Consider the following 22119-nt stretch of genomic DNA (forward strand, 5'->3'; position numbering starts at 1 on the left):
TCGCTCGAGGGAAAAGGGAAAAAAGGTTTACTAACGTACGCACCCAAGTATTTGCGTACATTGAGCATATTACGTGTGTGATTGATGGTGAATCCTGATTTGCGGAAGATCCCATTTCTAGTCGTTCCGCGAGCTCATCTTCTCTCTTTCTCCCTTCTTCTTTTATCGATTCCCTCTCTAACGAGATGAGATCAAGTGCATTTCGTAAATTTGGAATCTGTCCTGCAGTGTCCGTCGCGGAAACCTCTCCGAAAAGTTCACCCTTTGCCCTTCGTCGTCGCAAACCACCTACTATTTATCCTCCCTCCGTTCCTCCCTCAGTCCATCCCCTCTCCCACAACCCCTCCTGTCCCCCCTTCTCCCTCTGCTCGGCTCACCCATTCCCTCCCGCACACCCCTCGAGGTCCCTCTCGCCGCTATGACACCGGAATGTCCGCTACCCACTGCTATTCAGGGTCTCCGTCACCCTTCTTCATCCCTACCACGTAACCCCACTCTCACCACACACGTCCAATCCTCCCCACTCCCAAACACACACACGATCCGAAAAACCAAAGCTAAAATATTTTTCATTCACGCCTGGAGTGGAAACGAAAGAAATAAAAAACGTTTAAAAATAAAGTAAAAAAGGAGAGTGGGCGCGGGGAGTCGGTCCGCGCGCCGTACGGACGAATTCCGCGGTCGAGCAAACAATCTCCCCTGTTTATTTCCCTCTTTTTTTATTTGTCATTTCTTTTTTGTTTGCCCGAATGTTTCCTTCTCCCCCTCCCCCACCTGCCGCCACGGCCTCCGCTCCGTCCTTTCCCTTTTCGACCCGACCCGACGGGCGTCGCCCTTTCGGCGGCGTAACATCGCGGAATTTCACACCACGGGACGCCCGCATCCCTTCATTCGCCTTCCGCACACGCTCTTCAGCTTTCTGCCACATTCGACCCCATCAATTACAAGATATTATCATTATTATTTTTTATTATTATTGACGTGGATTCCGAGAGAGGTGATCATTAATCGTAAATTAAAAAAAAAACAATAATATTTTTAATATTGAAGGAAAGCCGTTCAAATATTGAAAAAGAACGATTCAAAAGGAAAATTTGACGCATTTTTTTCGCTGTATTTTGCATCAAAAAGGGCGCCGTAAAGAGGAGATTGAGAGAGTATTCTAGTTTTTAAAGGAGACTTTAGCTCAAAATGAGGATGCAAATGGTGGAAACGAATCGTTTGTTACGACAAGACGGAAAACAACTCGAAGGTTAGTTTGACAGGTGAGGGCAGAATCTTAATAAATACAAAAACCTGTATGTTGCCTGAAATTCACCGCTCAAGGACATGAGTTATATTTCCTTGTGTTTCCCTGCAGTATCCCAGGAGGATATTACACTCAAAAATCTAAACAGCTTTGGCAAATCTGAGGGTAATCATATATTCGGCGTTGAACTCGGGCTCTCAGGTAGGAATGCCATGGTTTATACCACTGTAGCCACGACTATTTGCAATACATGTAGTAGGAAATAAAAAATTTAATAATAATAAGACATTCTAGTTTGGGCTTTAATTCGTGAAAGTTCATGAAAAGGAATAATAATAATATCCCACAGGAAATGTTTTGTCCAAAATATTTTGGGGAATAGTAATATTTCTATTTGACAATGCATATTTTTTAAGATTTTCGTGTTGTCACTGTTGCTGTCCCTTAATGTGGCTTCTAAGGAATGATGCTAGAATTACACCTCACAAGTCACTTATGGGGCTCTGGCTTGGGGAAGGATGGAGAGATTTTTGCAGGTGGGAAGGAACACGAGGAAAATGTTGACAAAATTTCATCACGTTGACCTATTTTTGCATTTTACTGAAAAGATTGTTTCGGCACTTATTCATATTTTCTGCATCACAGACACAATTGCATATATTGAGCGCATTAAAATCAAGATTTTTCCTGCGTGTTTGTCGACATTAAAGCGCTTTCTGTCTTGCGTATATTTCGGTCGGTTAGCCTTAATATTTACCGTAATGTACTATTATTATTAGGTAATCACCGGTTGAGGTAGGTTTTGGATGGACACAACTACCAAATAAATATCTTGGGGCTCCTAACAAACCACAATCTAGCACACCTATTCTACATCAGGTCCTTCTTCATCTCTGAGTACTTTCTTCCTCCCTTCATCCCGTACAACATCCCTATCCTGTTCCTCCCATTTCCTCGTTTGCCAAACATTCTCCCTTCAATTACAGTCTTCAACATCCCACTGCCGGTTAATACCCCCTTCATCCACTTTTCCTGCCTCCATAGGATTTCTCCTCACAAACCCCTCTCTTCGCCCACGATACCGAGTACTTCCTCATTTGTTTTCTTCTCTGTCCATTTCACCTTCTCCATTCTTCTCCACACCCACATTTCAAAAGCCTCCAGTCTACGTCTATCCTCCTGCTTCAATGACCACGTTTCCGCGCCATACATAGCTACGCTCCATATCAAAGTTTTTACGAGCCTTTTCTTAACATCCTTAGTCAATGTCCCTGTCATCAACTCCCTCCTGCTAGTGAAAGCCTCTTTGCCTAGCGCAATTCTTCTCCTTACGTCCCCAATACTTTGACCGTGTTAGTCCAAAACACTCCCGAGATACGTACACTGTTCTACCTGCTCTAGTTTTTGCCCTACTATTTTAATGTTTAGCTTAACAGCCTGCTGGTACTCTTTCCTTGCGAATTCATGTAATGCTTCTATATTCCATTTTCTAACTCGCCGCCCCTGCCTTATCTTTTTAAACGGACGCTACATTTCATAACCACTAAACCACTTTCTGAGTCACCTGGCATTTTCCATGTATACCTGCGTCTTTTGTGGTGTCTAAACCAAGTGTTGGTGATGACTAGCCCCTGTCTCCTGCAGAACTCAACTGCTTTCTCCCCGCGGTCATTCCTCGTGCCAAAACCGTAGTCCCCGACCTCGTCACTATTTCTTCCTTCGCCTACCGTCGCATTCCAATTCCCCATCTCTATCAAATGTTTCCCCGCAGGAACACACGCGATCATGTCCTCTAACTGATCGTATATCCTATCGACCTCTTCTTCCTTATGGTTGCTCGGTAGCATATAAAGCTGAATAATAACCAAGTTCGTCGGTTCTGCTATTATCTCTACTAATAGTATTCTATCCATTACCTGCTCTATGTTGACTATGCTTCTTCCTACCTCTTTATTTAATACTATGGCAACCCCTTGTTGGCTCTCGTCCCCGCCGCTGTATATTATTCTATAATTATCACTCCAGTAATCCCCACAAGGTTGTAGTCCTGGGAGGAACCTTAATATACAAATTTAATTAGAAAATATCTCATTCTTTTCACTTTCCGAAATACTGAAAGTGATTGCTGTTGCCTAGGTGACAGATTGTGTAAAATAAATACGCTAACGCTAAATTCTGTCTCATTTAATAGTTGGTCTAAAACTGGTAATATATACATACTTTGAGGAAAGTGAGGCGGAAAGATCAATTTACATTCTAAAGCGCTCCCACATTTTGACGTAGATGCTTGTCAAATGCCATTGGCTTCAAAAATGAATTACATCAACAGGGCATAAGTACAAAGTGCACTAAGATTCTAATCCCTTTAGGTTCCTTTTAAAAGTTTGTAGCTTTCTATGTTTACATTTTATTTTCATAAAATCCGGCGCGGTACTTTAATAATCATTGCAGAAAATCTCTCAACTAAATCATGACAGAAAATATTGTTAATACCAAAGTTTTATAGAAATATTGCAATAAGAATTTTCGAACCTAACTTAAGTTGGTCGTACGGATTCAAAATATAACAGAATCCGTAAATATTACGGAAATGAAAGGGATAACATTATGTATACACAGAATTGATGACTCTCCAAATACATGTAATATTGAAGTAAGAAACAAATATCAGAATTACATTGATTCATGGGTATTTAATTTTCCGGGAATTGGTTAAATAATTACGGAACCTCTATATAGTGTCCGGGGGTATCAAAGAAAATATTCATTGAACCATGGCATAAAGAAGTTGAAAAACAGTTGTAAAGAAGGAACACACAAAAAAGGCTCAGAGAATAAGTTGTAAAGCAAGGAAGAACTAAGATTAAGAAAGTATTACGATAACAGCATAGTAATCAACCCGGGGTGGGTTTGGTAGGTGACGGCATAATCCACCCAGTAATAAACTTTTACGGTGTGTGAAATTCAGACATCAGGATATTAAGGGGGGCCGGTTTATTCCCCTGGGCCGGTTTAGGTTTCCTAGGCGATAGCCCAGAGGGTAGAGCGTTGGACTACTGACCAGAGGGCCTGGGTTCGATTCCCGGGCAAGCCTCCCTGGGAACCTACAGTTCCACGCAAGCTGTGCGATTCTTCGTGTACCAGATCTCCCCGGGAAACCATAACCGGCACAGGGAAAGGAACTGGCCCATTCTTATTGCCCTGCTAACGTATGAATTTCCCACGCCGTATAGGCCTTTTAGGGGAAAGGAACTGGCCCCCCCGGTCCTGATGCTTAAATTTCACCTCACTTAGTACTTAGGACTTAGTACAGGGTGAACTCTACCATCACCTACCAAAATGACCTTCGGGTTTATTAATGAGTTTATGGTTTATTAATGAGTTTATGGTCGCGGTAGACCACTGGGTAGAGCGTTGGACCGCTGATCGACGGGTCCCGGGTTCAATTCCCGGGCAGGGCACTCTGGGCACCTGCGGCTCCACCCAAGCTAAAGTGAATTTTCGGGTACCAGGTCTTCCTGGGAAACCATAACCGGCACAGGTAAAGGAACTGGCCCCCCTACCCTGATGTGTGAATTTCACATGCAGTATAGGGCTTAGTACTGGGTGAACTCTACCATCACCTACTAAACCGACCTTCGGGTTGATAACTGTGTTTATATATATATATATATATATATATATATATATATATATATATATATACTATATATATATATATATATATATATCCCTCCCCGGACTACAATATTGACGTGGTGGCAGGGCTTGTGCGTTCCGATGACCCCTAGAGCAGTGCTAGCGGGAGTAATAATAAATGCTCCTGGTAGGGTCACCCATGCCATATAGGTCGAAGGTTAGGAGCCCGACGAAAGGTAGTCCACGCAGTGCCTGTTCCTCAGTGAGGCGGCTGCAATGGCGTCTGACCCCAGTGGGGCGGCCAATAAGTGATGGTGTCACGTTAAAAACACTATTGAGGAAGGCAACGGGAAACCACCTCAATTATCATTCCCAAGATATACATGATGGACAAAACAAAGATTTTGAGTCCTGGCAACTGCGGGGCTCGGCCCAATCGGCCGTGTGTCGTGCCCAACAGCGGGGGAGGCAACGCTTCCGCGGTCGTAATCCCACGAAACCCTTGCAAGGGAAAGCCAGCAGCAGCAGGACAGAAGACGCAGGAGAAGAAGACTAAATTAGTTAGAATATGAACGTGGAATGTTAGGACAACGATGAGGACCGGGAAATATGAAAATGTTAAGCGAGAGATAGAAAGGGGAAAAAAAGATAGTTTAGGTCTACGCAAGGTGAGATGGAAAGATAGGGGGGATTACTGGAGTGATAATTATAGAATAATAAACAGCGGCTGGAACGAGAGCTACGAGGGGTTACCATAGTATTAAATAAAGAGGTAGGAAGAAGCGTAGTCAACAAAGCATGTGACGGATAGCTTATTACTAGTACAGATGAAAGCAGAACCGACGAACTTAGTTATTATTCAGGTATACATGCCACCGAGCAACCATTAAGAAGAAGAGGTCGATAGGATATACGATCAATTAGAGGACATATTCGCGTGTGTTCTAGCAGGGAAACATTTGATAGTAATGGGGGATTGGAATGCGACGGTAGGCGAAGGGAGAGACGGGAATGAGGTGGGGCACTACGGTTTAGGCACGAGGAATGACCGCGGGGAGAAAGCAGTTGAGTTCTGAAGGAGGCAGGGGTTAGTCATCACCAACACTTGGTTTAGACACCACAAAAGACGCAGGTATACATGGACAATGCCAGGTGACTAAGAGAGGTATCAGCTATATTATATCCTGTTTAGACACAGGTTTAGGAACAGTGAGATAAAATCGCACAGGTTCCCGGGAGCGGATGCGGAGTCTGGCCACAATTTAGTTGTTATGAAATGTAGCGTCCGTTTCAAAAAGATAAGGCAGGGGCGGCGAGTTAGAAAATGGAATGTAGAAGAATTAAATGGTTTGAAAAAGTAGGAATACAAGCAGGCTGAAGAGGAAATCATGGAGGATGGTAAAGAGCTAAGTACTATCGAAGAAAAATGGGAAAGTATCAAGAAAGGGTTGTCGAAAGCCGCAAAGAACACTATTAGAACCGTTAACTCTAAAAGGACTAGGAACCATGGATTACGGAAAAGATGATTACAAAGATGGATGAGCGGCGAAAATGGAAGAATTTAAATACAGAATTAGGCAAAATGAAGTACAAAGAGTTAAACAAAAAATTGAGGCGGGCAGCAAATAAAGCAAAAGAAGCATGGTGGAAGACGCTGGGCGAGGATATGGAAAGTCTGCAGAGGAAGCGTGGAATCAGTGCGCTGTACAGAAAAGTAAAATCTTTATCGTAAATTAAGCAAGGAAGATCTATGCTAACAGTTAGAGATAAGGTGGGTAAGGTAATAGTTGATGCAGGGAAGATCCAAGAGAGATGGAAGGAATATATAAAAGAACTGTATAGTAAAGAGCTTAGACCAACAAAGTTAGACATTAGAAAAGAATATGACGTAGAGGGAGACAGCTTAGGTCCAGACATACTCGACAATTAGATAGAAAGGTCATTAAGGGAGATGAAACTAAATAAGGCCGTGGGGGTGGATAACATTCCCGCGGAACTATTGAAATGTTTAGGAAAATGTGGGAGGAAGAGGCTATATGGGTTAATTCGTAGTATTTATGAGGAAGGAACCTGGCCGGAAGGCTTTGTGAGATCAGTTTTAGTTCCTATTGCGAAAAAGGTAAAGGCTACATCATGTGAGGACTACAGGACGATAAGTTTGATATCCCACGCAGCTAAAGTTGTTCTCAGGATCATAAACAAAAGGATAGAGAGTAGGGCAAATGATTACTTACGGGATGATCAGCATTGCATTAATGATATTATTAATCGAGAGGAATAGAGAATACAACCAGGAGGTATTTGCCTGTTTCGTAGATTTCGAAAAAGCGTTTGATCGAGTGAACTGGGAAAAACTATTGAGTATATTGCAGAAAAGAGGAATAGATTGGAGGGAAAGGAGGCTTATCCGCAACCTGTACATATCTCAGACTACTCAGGTGCGGGTGGGAAACGGGGAGTCCGAATAGGCAGTGTTATGAAGAGGAGTAAGGTAGGGTTGCCCATTATCACCGTTGCTGTTCAACCTGTATGCAGAGGAAATGATCAAAGAGGCATGGGAAGAACTGGAGGTAGGAATGAATGTGGGCGGGGAATTCGTAAAATCAGTTATGTTTGCTGATGACCAAGCTTTAGTTTGTCAGTCAGCCAAGGGAATGCAAGCAATGCTTTGTGAATTGGGAATTCAGTGCGACAGGTATGGCATGAGAATCAATATTAATAAAACTAAGGTTATGCGATTTTCTAGAAAGGTAAAGGCTAAGCTAAACATTAAAATAGGAGGGCAAAAACTAGAGCAGGTAGAACAGTTTACGTATCTCGGTAGTGTTTCGGACCAACACGGTCAAAGTAGGAGGGACGTAAGGATAAGAATTGCGCTAGGCAAAGAGGCTTTCACAAAAAGGAAGGAGTTAATTACAGGTACGTTGAGTAAGGACGTTAAGAAAAGACTCGTCAAAACTATGATATGGTGCGAGCTATGTACGGCGCGGAAACGTGGTCATTGAAGCGGGAGGATAGACGTAGATTGGAGGCTTTTGAAATGTGGGTGTGGAGAAGAATGGAGAAGGTGAAATGGACAGAGAAGAAAACAAATGAGGAAGTACTCGGTATCGTGGGCGAAGAGAGGGGTTTGTGAGGAGAAATCCTATGGAGGCAGGAAAAGTGGATGAAGGGGGTATTAACCGGCAGTGGGATGTTGAAGACTGTAATTGAAGGGAGAATGTTTGGCAAACGAGGAAATGGGAGGAACAGGATAGGGATGTTGGACGGGATGAAGGGAGGAAGAAAGTACTCAGAGATGAAGAGGGACCTGATATACATTAGGATGATGGATTTTTTGTTTTGTTAGGAGTAATAAAATGTTTGTTTGGTAGTTGTGTCCATTTAAAAACCTACCTTAACCCGTAGATTACCTTAAAAAGAATATATATATATATATATATATATATATATATATATATATATATATATATATATATATTTATATATATATTTATATATATATATATATATTTATATATATATATATATAGTAAACACAGTAATCAACCCGAAGGTCGGTTTAGTAGGTGATGGTAGAGATCACCCAGTACTAAGCCCTATACGGCGTGTGAAAATTCACACATCAGGGTAGGGGGGCCAGTTCCTTTCCCTGTGCCGGTTATGGTTTTCCAGAAAGATCTGGTACCCGAAAAATCACTTTAGCTTGGGTGGAGCTGCAGGTGTCCAGAGTGCCTTGCCCGGGGCTCGAACCCGGGACCCTCCGGTCAGCAGTCCAACGCTCTACCCACTGGACTACCGCGACCCACATATATATATATATATATATATATATATATATATATATATATATATATACATATACAAACACACACACATATACATGCACAGAGTCAAGACACAATTCCATGTCATAAAATACAATCGCAAGCGCCGATTGGTATTTTCATAAGAGCCAGTATACCTATACTAATATTCCTGTCTGCCCCTCCAAATACTTTGCTTCCTGCACCAGTCACCGGCGTTCCTCTCCAATCCTTCTCACGAATTCACAAGTCCCCTGAACGCTCACGGCCCTGGGAGTGGGGTGTTAGGGGGCGGGGCCCGGGATTGAGGAGAAGGGAACGTAATTAAAAGCTTTGGGGGATCGCTCCCGCCAGCGACCGACCTTCCGAATGGAAAAGGGATTCACGCAAAAATAATCTAGAGATGCTTTTGCGTCGATTTCCGCACTCGTGAGGGTGGATGGAGTGTGATCTCCTCTCTCTCCCTCCACTCTCGCGATGCGATGCCCCGAATCGCCCTGACCCCCGCGTCTCCATGGATGCAGCCTCCGCCCTTAACCCTCGCGCACTTTCCACGTTGCGACTATCCCAAGTGTGGCCGTCGAAATCACCCCCATTCATTCGTGGTGATTACCTTAATTTGTTCCTATGACATTCGTCCCTTTCCTCCCTCGAAACTTCCGCTCTGGAAATAGAAACACGTCTCGATACATTCGTAGCGAAAGATAAATGTTTTCCTTTTCTTTATTCGAAATATTCGCCAGTATAATAGTAATAATAGATATCTTTACTCTGCCCTTTCTCTGCTAATAGATGGTCTGAATGAAGTTTTGCTCAACATATTCTGTGAACATAAAATGTCGCAAGTATTCAGTCAGTTGATCAATATGACATTACAGAAAAATATTAATGACGTACATTTCGTCCTCTAAAAAATTATGTTTATGACTAAGATTGTCATGAATTTTAAAGAAATTACATCTTCAAATCATTGTAATCATTAATGTATAATAAATAAAAACTATGTTATGAAAGGATAATATGTTGTAAATTTTATCTTGCATAAGGCCTAAGCCCTTTCTACTTCCTTAGAATCCGAGAAGTTGATTTAGCTACTTTCAGTTCTTGACTTGAGCAAAATGTTTTAAGAAAGTATTTCGAATCGACCGGAAAAATTCGTTTTTTCAGTATTTATTTGATGAATAAATAAAGAAATGTCATTTGTTGTTATTGGTTTTGAGTGTGTTACATAATTAGAGAGCAATAATTTTTTTCTTTAAAGAATATTGCCCTAAGCAGACAAAAGTCAACAAATAATTAATCTTCATTTCGAATATAATTACACTTTGCCTCTCATTAGTGTTATATGAGTATTAATCTAATTGATGATACCTTATTGGTACTCTTTGGAAAATATAAAAATGTATATGGTGTATAAATTTAACACTCATCCTCCCACACGCGAGTGAACCTCGATATTTAAAAACATTTACATCCCAGCCAACTGAGCCTACACGAGGACGAGTGGCAGGGGGTGTTAAGTCACCATCCATTGGAGTGATTCGCAAATTAATGAAATTAGGGGAGTTCAAATTCTCAGTATTATGTTACCTACCGCTGTGGTCACCACGACTGGTAATTGTGAAAGGGGAAAATGATTCCTTATATCTGTCTGCTCGACAGTCGATTCCACTTACTCCTCGGCTGATCTGGTCTTTATTAGAGTCATAAATTAACTCTTTCTATGTCAGCATTTAATTCAAAAGATTTTTCTTCATGAAAGCGTTTACGCCGCGTGTGCAATATTCGTAATATCAGTGATATTGTTTCCAACATTGGTATCACGCATATCTCAATCCGTTCTTCTCCCGGCCAATCCTTTGACGTGAGCAATAATTCCTTTTTGACTTTTATCGTTGTTTGCTCCATGTCCGAGATCTTTCTCTGCAGTTCTTGCCCTCCTTGATTCCAATCTAAACCTTTCTTCAGCAGAAAGCATCTGATAAGCCATTCCTGTCGTCTCTTCCGTTTTCACCGGACTATCACATCCGCTTGGAACTATTCTTGGAGCTTCGGGCCAATCCTTCGCCCCTTCCTCAGTCACCCACCCGATACTTCACTTCGAAAGGCTCTAGTTTCCATAACTAAAGCGCAGTGCCACGAAAAAATCCGCGTAGAAATTAAGATGGTTCGAGAGGGACGACCGAAACGTCAGCGGCAGGGCAGTGGTGCTGTGGTCAACGAATGATCCCTTTAAAAGGACTAGCCCTGGAACAAGGATCAAGATATCGGCTTGACCTTCACCGAACATATATTTGCTTTTATGAATCCACCATTCATGATTTTTTTTCTTTTGAATCGTGCCCTTTATTTTTTAGTGAAACCAGAGCATGTTTCTCCGGCTCGCTTTAAATTTGAGACGCGCAATAAAACGCGCGTATAAATCCTCTCTTTCACCTGTCCCCGGAACCCATTCCCGCGTCGGATTGGAGGAAATTGGTGGCTGTGGATCAGGACAGTGGATCTTATGCGCCCCTGGTCTAGTTTATGTCAGTTAAAAAAATGAAAATATTACCTTGTCTCCCCATTCCGTGGGAATTCTGATCAATCTCACGAGAGTATTGTGGGATTGATGACCGAGGGGGTTGGTAAGTGCGGGTTGGTGAATAAACGGAGTTAGTGCGGGATTTCACTTACGCAGTTGATCGGAAATGAAGCCGTCATTGATAGAATGCCACGGGGTGGGTGCCAATAAGAATTGACGTCCCGTGTTGGTCCAGCGGGCGTGATGGGATCGGGTAAAGCGAAATGCACCAGAAGGATATCTCGGATTGCGACTCCAATAGAAATCCCATTTATGGCGAAGGAGATGATTATGCTGGTGGGCCATTCTGCACTTCGTGGAATAGTATTGGGCCATTCCTGGTCGTACAACCGATAAACGGGTCCGAATGACAGCCACCAACAGTGACCGTTAGGAAAAATTATGCGACAGAAAAACACCATGGATACTAACATAACAGACCGTGGGAAACTGAATATTCATTCGGGGATATAAACAAAAGCGATCAAAGAATTTACGATTAATTTTTTTACGTTACCTATCAAGATATAAAAACACATAAACACACAATCAACCCGAAGGTCGATTTGGTAGGTGATGGTAGAGTTCACCCAGTACTAAGCCCGACGGCGTGTGGAATTCACACATCAATAGGGTAGGGGGCCAAGTTCCTATCCCTACGCCGGTTATGGTTTCCCAGGAAGACCTGGTACCCGAAAAATCTCATAGATTGGGTATCCGGAGATAGACTTGCTGGTGAATGAAACCACATGGTGGTCTTCCGGTGACTTGTCCATCGCCCAACCCCTGGACTACCGCCACCCGATATTTTCACCAGCATTTAACTAACTACTACATTGCCCGCAGTTTTCTAAGAAAAGAAATAATGTTGGAAAAATGGTTTGAAAAAATAACCTATGTATCATTGACATTCAATAAATTATTCCTTCACACAAGAGGTTATCCCTGGAAAAGTATTACGAGCATGAACTCTATGGCGTCTCGTATCATCCAAATTAACTTGGCGTTATAATCATATCCGATCGCGACTTCTATGCCTGGCTTCCATGGTTTTTTGATCATAAATGACCATGAGTAAGATTGAGTGACGCAACGGTAAACATTTCTTAAAGCCATTGTTCCTTATGAGGAAACGCAGTCCACTCGTACAGTTTGCACAGCTACATTGATAAAAACATTCCATCGCTGCATGATACTTCAAAAATCCTTTTCTTTCTCCTTGATTCGCAATAACTCATTCCCTTTGATGGAAAGAACAAATTGAGTTTCTTACGGCCTATTTATAGACTGACTATATTAAGTAATATTTCCTTAGGCCGTAAAGGGTTTTTGCGCCACTGTAAAATTAAAAATTAGGGATATTGGTGTGGTGATTGGAAAATTAATACCTCGCCGGTGATATGAGACACAACATTCAAATATTAAGAGGTACACATTTAAACAAAGAGGGGGAGGTTATTTCCCGAATAAATTTACATGGAAATTAATCTTATTACCCGGGACCGTATTCAGGAACTTATAAATACACACAAACACAGTAACACTGGCGTTAGCCCAAAGCGGTTCACGGGGAAGTTTTTCCCTCGCCAGGGACTGACTCTGGGCTACCTTAACCACTTACGTGTTAACTAGGAAGAGATCGAGTGGGGAAAAGAAATATTAATCCAGACGCCCAGGGACCCACTTCGAGGGCATAATACAAACTCACACCCACTCCCTCACTCGGGTGCCACAGCAAAGCAATACCAACACTCGGGAATATGAATTGGACAAAACACTGGGCGGTCTGACGGCGTTGTCAAAATCAAAAATATTAGGGAATTAAACCCTTCAGTTAAAATAATTAAACAAATGGAAAATAAATAGCAGGATAATGAATGGAAGGAAAAATAACACGAGCAAACTAAGGAAACTCATTGGTGTGAAAATCGTAAAACACCACACCAACCTCAATTTCCCTTCCTTTTATACTTTCCACGGTGGGGTAAAACGCCCTTCTACGGCTTAAGGAAATATCATTGAAAACAGTCAGTCTCATTTCCATTGATTCCCTTGCGGCGGTCATTTGACTAAGGCGCGACTAAAGGATATCCAAGCAGCCGTTCGATATTCCCGCGAAAGGTGGCACCACAGGGCGGCGTCATTGCGTAAGTGCGCAATGAGCGATGACCAAGCGTGGCTGGAGAGGATGTCATCGCGTTGAAACTGACAATGAGATGGGGGTCAGGAGAACGTCGCATCGAATACACAAACCAGAAGCAGTGCGTTAGCTGAGACGTTGGGATGTGAATAAATTAATTGCAGGTCGTCGGAGTCGCTTGATCTCTAGTCTCCTAGACATGAAAGCCCTCTCAATGCAACTGAGGCATCACACATCTTTCACATTTCCATCGAGCAAACGTAAATGGCCCGTCCCGTATGTACTAAGATTATCCTCCAACATTGGATAACTGTATCATAAAAACGTGATTTTTACCCACAATCTTCTGACAGACAAGAGTAGTTAGATCCGCGCGTGCTTTCTTCTTCGTTTTCAATGAATAAATTCGCAATCCTCTTAGATTATATTTTAATTTTTAACGACTATACAGAATGTGATTGATTTTCAACACCATTTTTCTTGACATAAGGAACGCGTGACGGATTAATTCATTCGTCTAATCACCCAACAAAAACCCTCAATATCTATCTCGCTCTCAACTCAGCGGACACCAGGTGGTCATTTGGAAAACATTAGTTTAACTCTAAAATGCATCGTTTATAGAGACATATACAAGAAAATTAATTCTAAAAATCCCTCTACTCCCAACACTCAATTCACACGAGAATTTTAGAATTTTTTCCGAAACTCGTCCGCAAAACGTTTATCAATTGCTTTGTCCGATTTCAACTATCAAATGGATTAGTATACGAAGGTAGCGCGACAGGATCAATTAATGTAATTACTGTGAATATTCCCTTTCTGTGCTATAGGAGTCCAAATCATATAGTAGGCACAGCAATGACTGTGCCCTGTTTCCCGTACATGAAAATACTCTTGACAATTTTATCATCGAAGCAAGCAAACCTATCTGTCGTAGATATATACACATGGCAAGGAGTATAGAATCATATGGTTTAAACATCAAATAATAACATTTGCTCGCATCGAGAGCTCTGAGACAAATGAAACATTTCATACTTGTTGCAAAACTCTTCCCTCTAGTACACCACTCATGGTCCCTCCGTATTTTCAGCAGTGCAAGTAACGGACATTCACTCCGGTTTAATTTTCTTTAGGACACCCTCAAGGGGGCAAGGGTATCACCCCACATTCCCAGGACAATGTATCATTCACTCACTCCTTAGAGAATCGATTGACGCATGGAATCACGTATAGGAAAAGGCAACTGACAATGAAAAATATTTTAGGCATTATTTAGGATAAAGTTATAAAGAGATTCCCCGTTAGATATCGCCTTTATAGTTTCATCCATTTTGAAATTTTGGGAAACAAATTCACCGCACTGTTTCCCGTAACTTGCCTTCAATATGAAAAGTTTTACGAGATCTCTTTTGGATGATGTTGCTACATGCATATTGACTAAAATTAATTGTAAAAGTAAACGTTTTGACAAAAAATAATAACTAAGAAGTTATTGCATTTCTGTTTTTGCGAAAACGTACTTTGTAAAAATACCTATCTTCCCATATTATCTTGGAACAGAAATATTTGAAAGTACAAATGAATTTTCGGAAATCTCGCCGTGAATGGGAACATGACGACTTACGAGAAGTTCGACGGGTCGTTACATTTAAATGAGAATTGCAATGCGTATTATATGCATTACCTTTCATAGGACCTCAGCAACTGTTTTCCTGTTGGACGTGGGTCCTGTTCAAATTAACTGGGAATAAACCTGAATGCCATCATAAAATGAATAAACTAGATAAATAGTTTTGCAAAGATTAAAGAAACAATTTCTCTCGAATTTTATTTTTTTTCAAATTAAATGTCCTCCAACAAAATTATACAACGCCCTAGTGTATTCAAGCTATGAAGTTTCTATTTGGAAGGGGATTTTCCATAACTTCTTAGTCATTTGTTATTTTTAAAGGATAATTGGAGTAACTGAACTAGGTAAGAGTCAAGAGCGATGAAAGAAATATATAGAGAAAGGCATTAAACAAATAGAAATGAAATAAGACTATGAGGGTAGACAACATCCCCGCGGAACTAAATATTTAGGAAAATGTGGGAGGAATTTGGATTGTAAGGAGTTTTCATGGATTAATTCTTGGCATTAAAGGGAGAGAAATCTGGCCGGAAGACTATGTCAGATCAGTGTTAGTTCCTATTCCGAAAAAGGTAAAGGCTACATCATGTGAGGACTCCAGAACAATAAGTTTGATATCCCACGCAGCTAAAGTTGTTCTCAGGATCATAAACAAAAGGATGGAGAGTAGGACAAATGATTACATAGGGGATGACTAATTTGGGTTAAGGAAGGGGAGAGGTACGCGTGATGCCATTGCAGTAATGAGATTATAAATCAAGAGGAATATATAAAACACGTATTTGCACGTTTCGTAGATTTCGAAAAGACAATAGAATGAATTGGGAAAGACTAATGAATACTACCTTGATCAAAAAGTTCCCGGAATAACCACCGTGTGGCGCTCCCATCGTTCCGATTTGAGTTCTGTTTTTTTTTGTTAAATTGGTACATCTGTTGTTGATATTCCCTTTAAATCTTAGTGTCATAACTTGACATTTGCAAAAGTTACGTAGCCAAGAGTACATCTATCTCTGTGTGTGTTGGCGATTTTTTACAATTTCAGAAATGGATTTAAATTTGCAACAACGAACTTGTATTAAATTTTGCGTAAAAAACGGATTTAGTGGCGCACGGACGTTGGAAATGTTGGAAAAGTGTTTCGGCAACGATTCTCTAAAAAAAACGGTCGTTTACCAGTGGCACGAGCGGTTCAGAAGTGGTCGTGAGTCAATCGAAGATGATGAACGCAGTGGCAGACCATCGACATCGAAAGTCGGTGAAAAAATTGATAAAGTAAAAGAAATGTTGGTCAATAACCGCAAATTAACCATCAGAGAAATAGCGGAGGACTTGAACATTGCCTATGGATCCGCCCAAGACATTGTGGTTAATGATTTGGGTTTCCGTCGTGTAGCAGCAAAAGACCTCAATTTCATGCAAAAAAGAGACCGTGTTGACGTCGCAAAAGACATGATTTGCGAGGCTGAATCCGATCCCACATTCATCAAAAGGATCATTACTGGAGACGAGACGTGGGTTTATGAGTACGACACGCAATCCAGACATCAGGCAAGTGAATGGCGTTCACCAAATGAGCCGAGACCAAAAAAACCACGTCGTTTTCAGTCAAAAAAGAAGGCAATGCTGACGGTTTTCATGGATTACAACGGTGTAGTGCATCATGAATTTTTGCCAGAAGGCCAGACAGTAAACAAAGAGTATTATTTGGGCGTTATGAGACGTTTGCGTGAAGCAATTCGCCGAAAGAGACCAGAAATGTGGGCAGAAAACTCGTGGATTTTGCACCATGATAACGCACCGTCGCACAGTGCTATCATTATTCGTAATTTTTTGACGAAAAATGCAACAAATACCATCCAACAGCCACCGAATTCACCTGATTTGGCTCCCTGTGACTTCTTTCTGTTCAATCGAGTTAAAAAACCATTACGGGGAACGCGTTTTAGCAGCCGAGAGGAAGTAATGGAAAAATCGCAGGAAGCACTGATGGACATACCGAAAACCGAATATAAAAAATGTGTCGAGGATTGGATCAAGCGCTGGCATAAGTGTGTTGCAGTCGATGGGGATTACTTTGAAGGGGACAATATAGATTTAGATGAATAAACTTGTATTTTTAATTTTCTGAATAAATTCCGGGAAATTTTTGATCAAGGTAGTATATCGCAGAAAATAGGAGTAGATTGGATGGATAGGAGACTAATCCGAAACTTGTACATGCCACAGACTGCTCAGGTGCGAGTGGCAGATGGGCGATGGGCAGTGAACATTGACTGCCCGAACGGGCAAGTATACACTGTCCCGGTAAGTAGAATCTCACCTTTACCATTCATTATACTCAAGGAACGCATGACGTAGAAAAGAAATAAACCTGGCTGAAGTGGAAGGGTGGTTTGCGAGAAGGAGAAACTTAAAACTAGGAATTATATATGAAATCTTAACCTAACAAGAAAGGTAAGTCGACATGGAACGGCTTTTAATAAACAAGTACAATGAAAATTGTCATTATCAGTACTAAGTAGCAGAGAATTAAATGAAGGGCAGTTAAATTCGTCCTTCTATCTGCCAGGAGGTTGAACTAGAGTAGCCTACACTGTAACTAAGGGAGAGGTTGAGAAAGAGATGAAAAAAAAACAATGAAAAACTGGCCCACCGGCGCGCATTCTGAGCATAGAGCGGTACAAAAAGGAAACGGCGGCGGGGAGCGCCCATTTCCCACAGCTGGAGAGTAGACTTGGGCAAGGGGGAGAGGTGGTAGCAAGACCGCGAAGCGGATAAAATGATACCATAAATAACATGGAGGACGGAGGAAGAGATCAGTCCGGCCGTGAAGCGGCTTATTGTTATGAAGAAAATTAAAACTAAAAGACATGGGAAAGACTCATAGGCGAGTAATATATTTATGCAGTACATACGTGTGTTTCCTTCCGGTATCGTAGCCCTAGATGGTTTGTAACAGCGTATTTCCAGATGGTTCGAGGCGGAATTGAAATGACGCAACTTGCGAGCGAATGGACTCTGAGACGGACGGGAGTTAATGCGCCGCTCGTATGTTGACAATTCGATTGAATGTTCGAATCCACTTGGAGTAACGCCCGAGCAGCCTTATTTCGGATGGGCTCAAGGTGACGCCAGAGCGTTTTCCTTATAGCAAACACGGTGCAAGCGTAGAGAAACTGCGGGCGAATGATCGCCCTGTAAACTCGCATCCTGTCGGCGTGACCCAGAGGGGAAATCACGGAGGAAAGACAGCCGAGGCGGCTCCTTGCGACCATTGTCTTCTGACGGAAAAATACGAGATGCGGCTAAAAAGTAAGCTGGTTTTCGAAAATGACACCAAGAATCGGTTCGAGGAAGCTCTCGATATAATGTGTTGCTGGAAGAAAAGAGGAACGTGGGGCGTGGATTTGGCAGTGGTAGGAAGAGGAGTAAGGCATGCTTGTCCATGATCATCGTAGACTTGTAATCAAACTAGGAAGCAAGACTTAAGTAATCTTTTTGCAGACAATTGCGTTTGTAAAAGCTATGCCATTGAAATGGAGAATTGCATTTATTTCAACATGACAATAACATTACATTAGCAGATATTTAACTTCATCTAACACGAGGTAATTAGCAGAATTAATAATAGGATGCTAGTAAATTATATTTCCATATCTATAAGATGAACGATAGCAGAAAATTGCATCAAGTATTTTTCGACCAGGATAATTTAACATGTTCTAAAGTTTACATTTGGCATTAGGTACCTCTTGCGCTCCTTATCGCTTTTACCAAATGGCATGATGATTTTACATTCAGGTGATTTTTCAAATAGACATAAATCTAATGATAATTCAGGACGAATACTATCTATACAAGACCTGATATCTTTAATGGCAGAGAAAATATAAAAGTTCATATGTGAGTTGCCACTTTTTTTATTACTAGAAGAGCCTCCCACATCATCATGGTTTGAATAAAAAGAAAATTTTATATCTCGTACTTACATTGAAAATAGAAATTTAAAACTGCAGTCCAAAAGCCTTAGCATGACGCAATCAATGAAGAGGAAATACGTTTTTATAAGGACAAAATCGACTCCACACTAAAATAATTGAAAGGTTTCAATTAATACGGATGGCGTTCGTCTTTTTTCCCAACTTCTTCGCCGCAGCGATTCAAATAGAAATGGAGCTCATTTGAGGAACTCCGCCATCATCCACGGAATGTTCTCGCAAAAGTCCAACCAGCGAAAATTATACTTGCGCCCATCACCAATCTATGTTATGCAAAATGGAGGGGACGTCATTTTGGTGGGAATATTGCCGTCGACAACGGAATAAAGAAATAACACTCCCGAAAGTGTCGGTTAAAGTTTCTTTTTAATATTTTGTAATCGGTTCGTTACAAGCCGAGGAATCCCTCTTTTTGAGGAAGTTCCTTAACGATCCAAAAACACATCATTTAATTACGATTGGCCGGCTAAAAATTAATCCTTTCTAAAAACCTTATCCGTAAAAATGCGACCGTTTGATCCGAGTAGGCTTTTTTTTGTTCATAGCTCATTAGCTCGCGTGGATTCATTCGTTATAGTGTCACATTAGCATAAAGGGAGGAGGGCAAAAACAAAAGAGTTCCATTTTGTTCCTCCCATTGAGTTCCTCGGCGCGCGAGTTTGAAGTCGTCCGATGTCCCTCCAGAGGTGGGTCCAATGGAGCGACATAATTTCCCCCTGGCTCGTCCATCCCCTCCCCCCGTCACTCCCTTAGCCTCCACCCTCGCCCGTAAAACGGCCGCCAAAGGAGAGGCGGCGAACTATGCTGCATAGCATTCGTAAAACGGCCGAAGGTGGGAGAGAGACGAAATATCCTCAGGAAAAAATTAAACTCTGTCTTTCTCTCTTTACTCTCTCCACCTTAAATTCACGTGCGAAGGGGGTCGAAGGGCACTAAGGGTTGGTTTTGGGGCTGGCTTAATGAGGAGAAAGGATTATTATTTCACCGAAGGATGAGGAGCGAATCCGAGGCAGTTATTCAAAGCCGTGAAGGGAGGAAGTGAGAGAGGGAAGGTGGGAGGGAGAGAAAGAGCTTTTTATTTCAATCCTAAACGACCAGTGTTCCTACAGGGATTCCAATTGAAATCCTTCCTGATATATTGTGCGGAGTTTTCGAAAAATCCGCTGGATTACGTAATCAATTCTCGGAGTGGCAAGCAAGAGATAAATTGTCCCGGCCGGTTTGGGAATAGATGGATGGAAGCGATGGGAGGGGAGGGGATTTAGGTGGGGAGAGGAGATAAAATGGCTGGAGAAGGGGAGTGAGGGTGGTTTAAGTTAATAAAAAAAGAAAAACAGGGAGGGATGTGCGTCCCTGGTGGTAACGGGAGGGGAGGAGGATGAAGGGAGGAGGGGGGATGAGCGAAGAAATCCCGAAGGGAGGGAGGTGGTCTGGAGAGAAACGGGAACGAGGGACGTCAAAACGGACGAGCAGATGAACAGCGTATTACTATAGAGCAGTCGACGCACGCACTATTCCTCGATGAAAGGAAAAAAACGAAGACGCGCATGGCTACGAGCTGAGGTATTAACCCCAATTACATAAATTACGTTACATCAAAACAGGGACTCACGTCATCATGATTGATTACGGTTAGGTTACATCGCGTTTCTTCGTGATATTCGAAAGCATTCCAATCTCACAATACCGCATTACTTGTCTAGAAAAAAGATTAAGGTTCTTATAACAGTCCCCTTGTCAAAATCGTCACCTGTATACTAGTAATGTTTTTAAATAAACACCCAGTCGCTTGGGGGATGCAAAAATTTCGACTAAGAAGGGATAGTTTATTCCTACTGAAGGCGTCTTCTTGTCATCAAATGAAAGAGCTGAAGAGGATTTTTGTTCTGGGTGTTATGTCCTGAAGATAATATACGTGTTTTACGTATTTAAGTGAAGCAAAAGCTACAGCAATAAAATTTGGAAATGGTTTCGGAGACGCTGATCCACCGTCAAGAGGCGTTTGTTAGAAAACACGAGCGTTGCTGTGTTTGCCAGAATTGCTCAGCGCTGTTTAATCTCCCTGGTTGCCCCCACATGAGACCAAAGAGGCAGTACAGGGTGGCCGCGGATAGCGTCGGCAAACTCTTTCCCTCCTGGCATTATCTCCTTCAAAATATGACGGCGACATGGGCGAGAAACGGCATCGCGGCGCGCACGGCGTTAAAGCGACACCGCGTATTACGAGTGGCCTCTGCGCTCATGTTCTCAGGTCACAAACCCATACGCAAACTATGATGAGAGAAAAACCAATTCCAATCCATTTGTTGAACGACTCCAAATATAGTATATCTCATTCAAGGTTATATCAAGTAAATTATAACCGCGGATATATTCTAAATATTTCGCTTAAGCATACATCTAAGTGGCTTCATGCACGACATGCGATATTGAAAAACTATGCGTTTTTGAAGGTAGCTTTGATGCAACCGGTCTTTCAAGAAAGTTGATTTAGCGTGGGTTTTTAATGACGATGCAGAAATCTATACTTGAGAAATTAGTATTAGCAACAAAGAAAATCCAAGTTATCTTACAAAATTATAAATTAAAAACCGATCAGAGAGATTTTTATTGTTTTTTCTTCAAAATTTTAGATGTATTCACAAGTTATCTTAAAATATTAAAAAATTATAATTCGAATATTTTTTAATTTCTCGTCGTGATGGAGAAATGGCGAAATGATTTCAAAATATTTGGCAATTGTTCACGCAATCTTAATTTTGAAAATTAAAGCGAACTGATTATAATTAGCAAAATATTATGTTGTATAATTATGATTTAAAATTTTTAAAGCATCCGTTTCAACGATAAATTTAATGAAGCTATCATAATTATTTCACCAATGTATTAGAATCACCAATCCTAAGATTGGCTTACTGAGGCCTTGAAAATGCTCAGAACACGCGCAAGGATAAGAACAGTGCGTTTCGTGGGACGCATCGCCAGAAGAAGAGACGAGCCGCATTGGCCTAATGCATGGCCTTTCATTGGCCTCTAATTGGCCTTCATGATGTTGTATGACTGCTATACTACTATCCTTTCTCCT

The sequence above is a fragment of the Hetaerina americana genome, unplaced genomic scaffold (genome assembly GCF_022747635.1).
Source record: "Hetaerina americana unplaced genomic scaffold, ioHetAmer1.1.p SCAF_40, whole genome shotgun sequence".
In the NCBI taxonomy this organism is placed as follows: domain Eukaryota; kingdom Metazoa; phylum Arthropoda; class Insecta; order Odonata; family Calopterygidae; genus Hetaerina; species Hetaerina americana.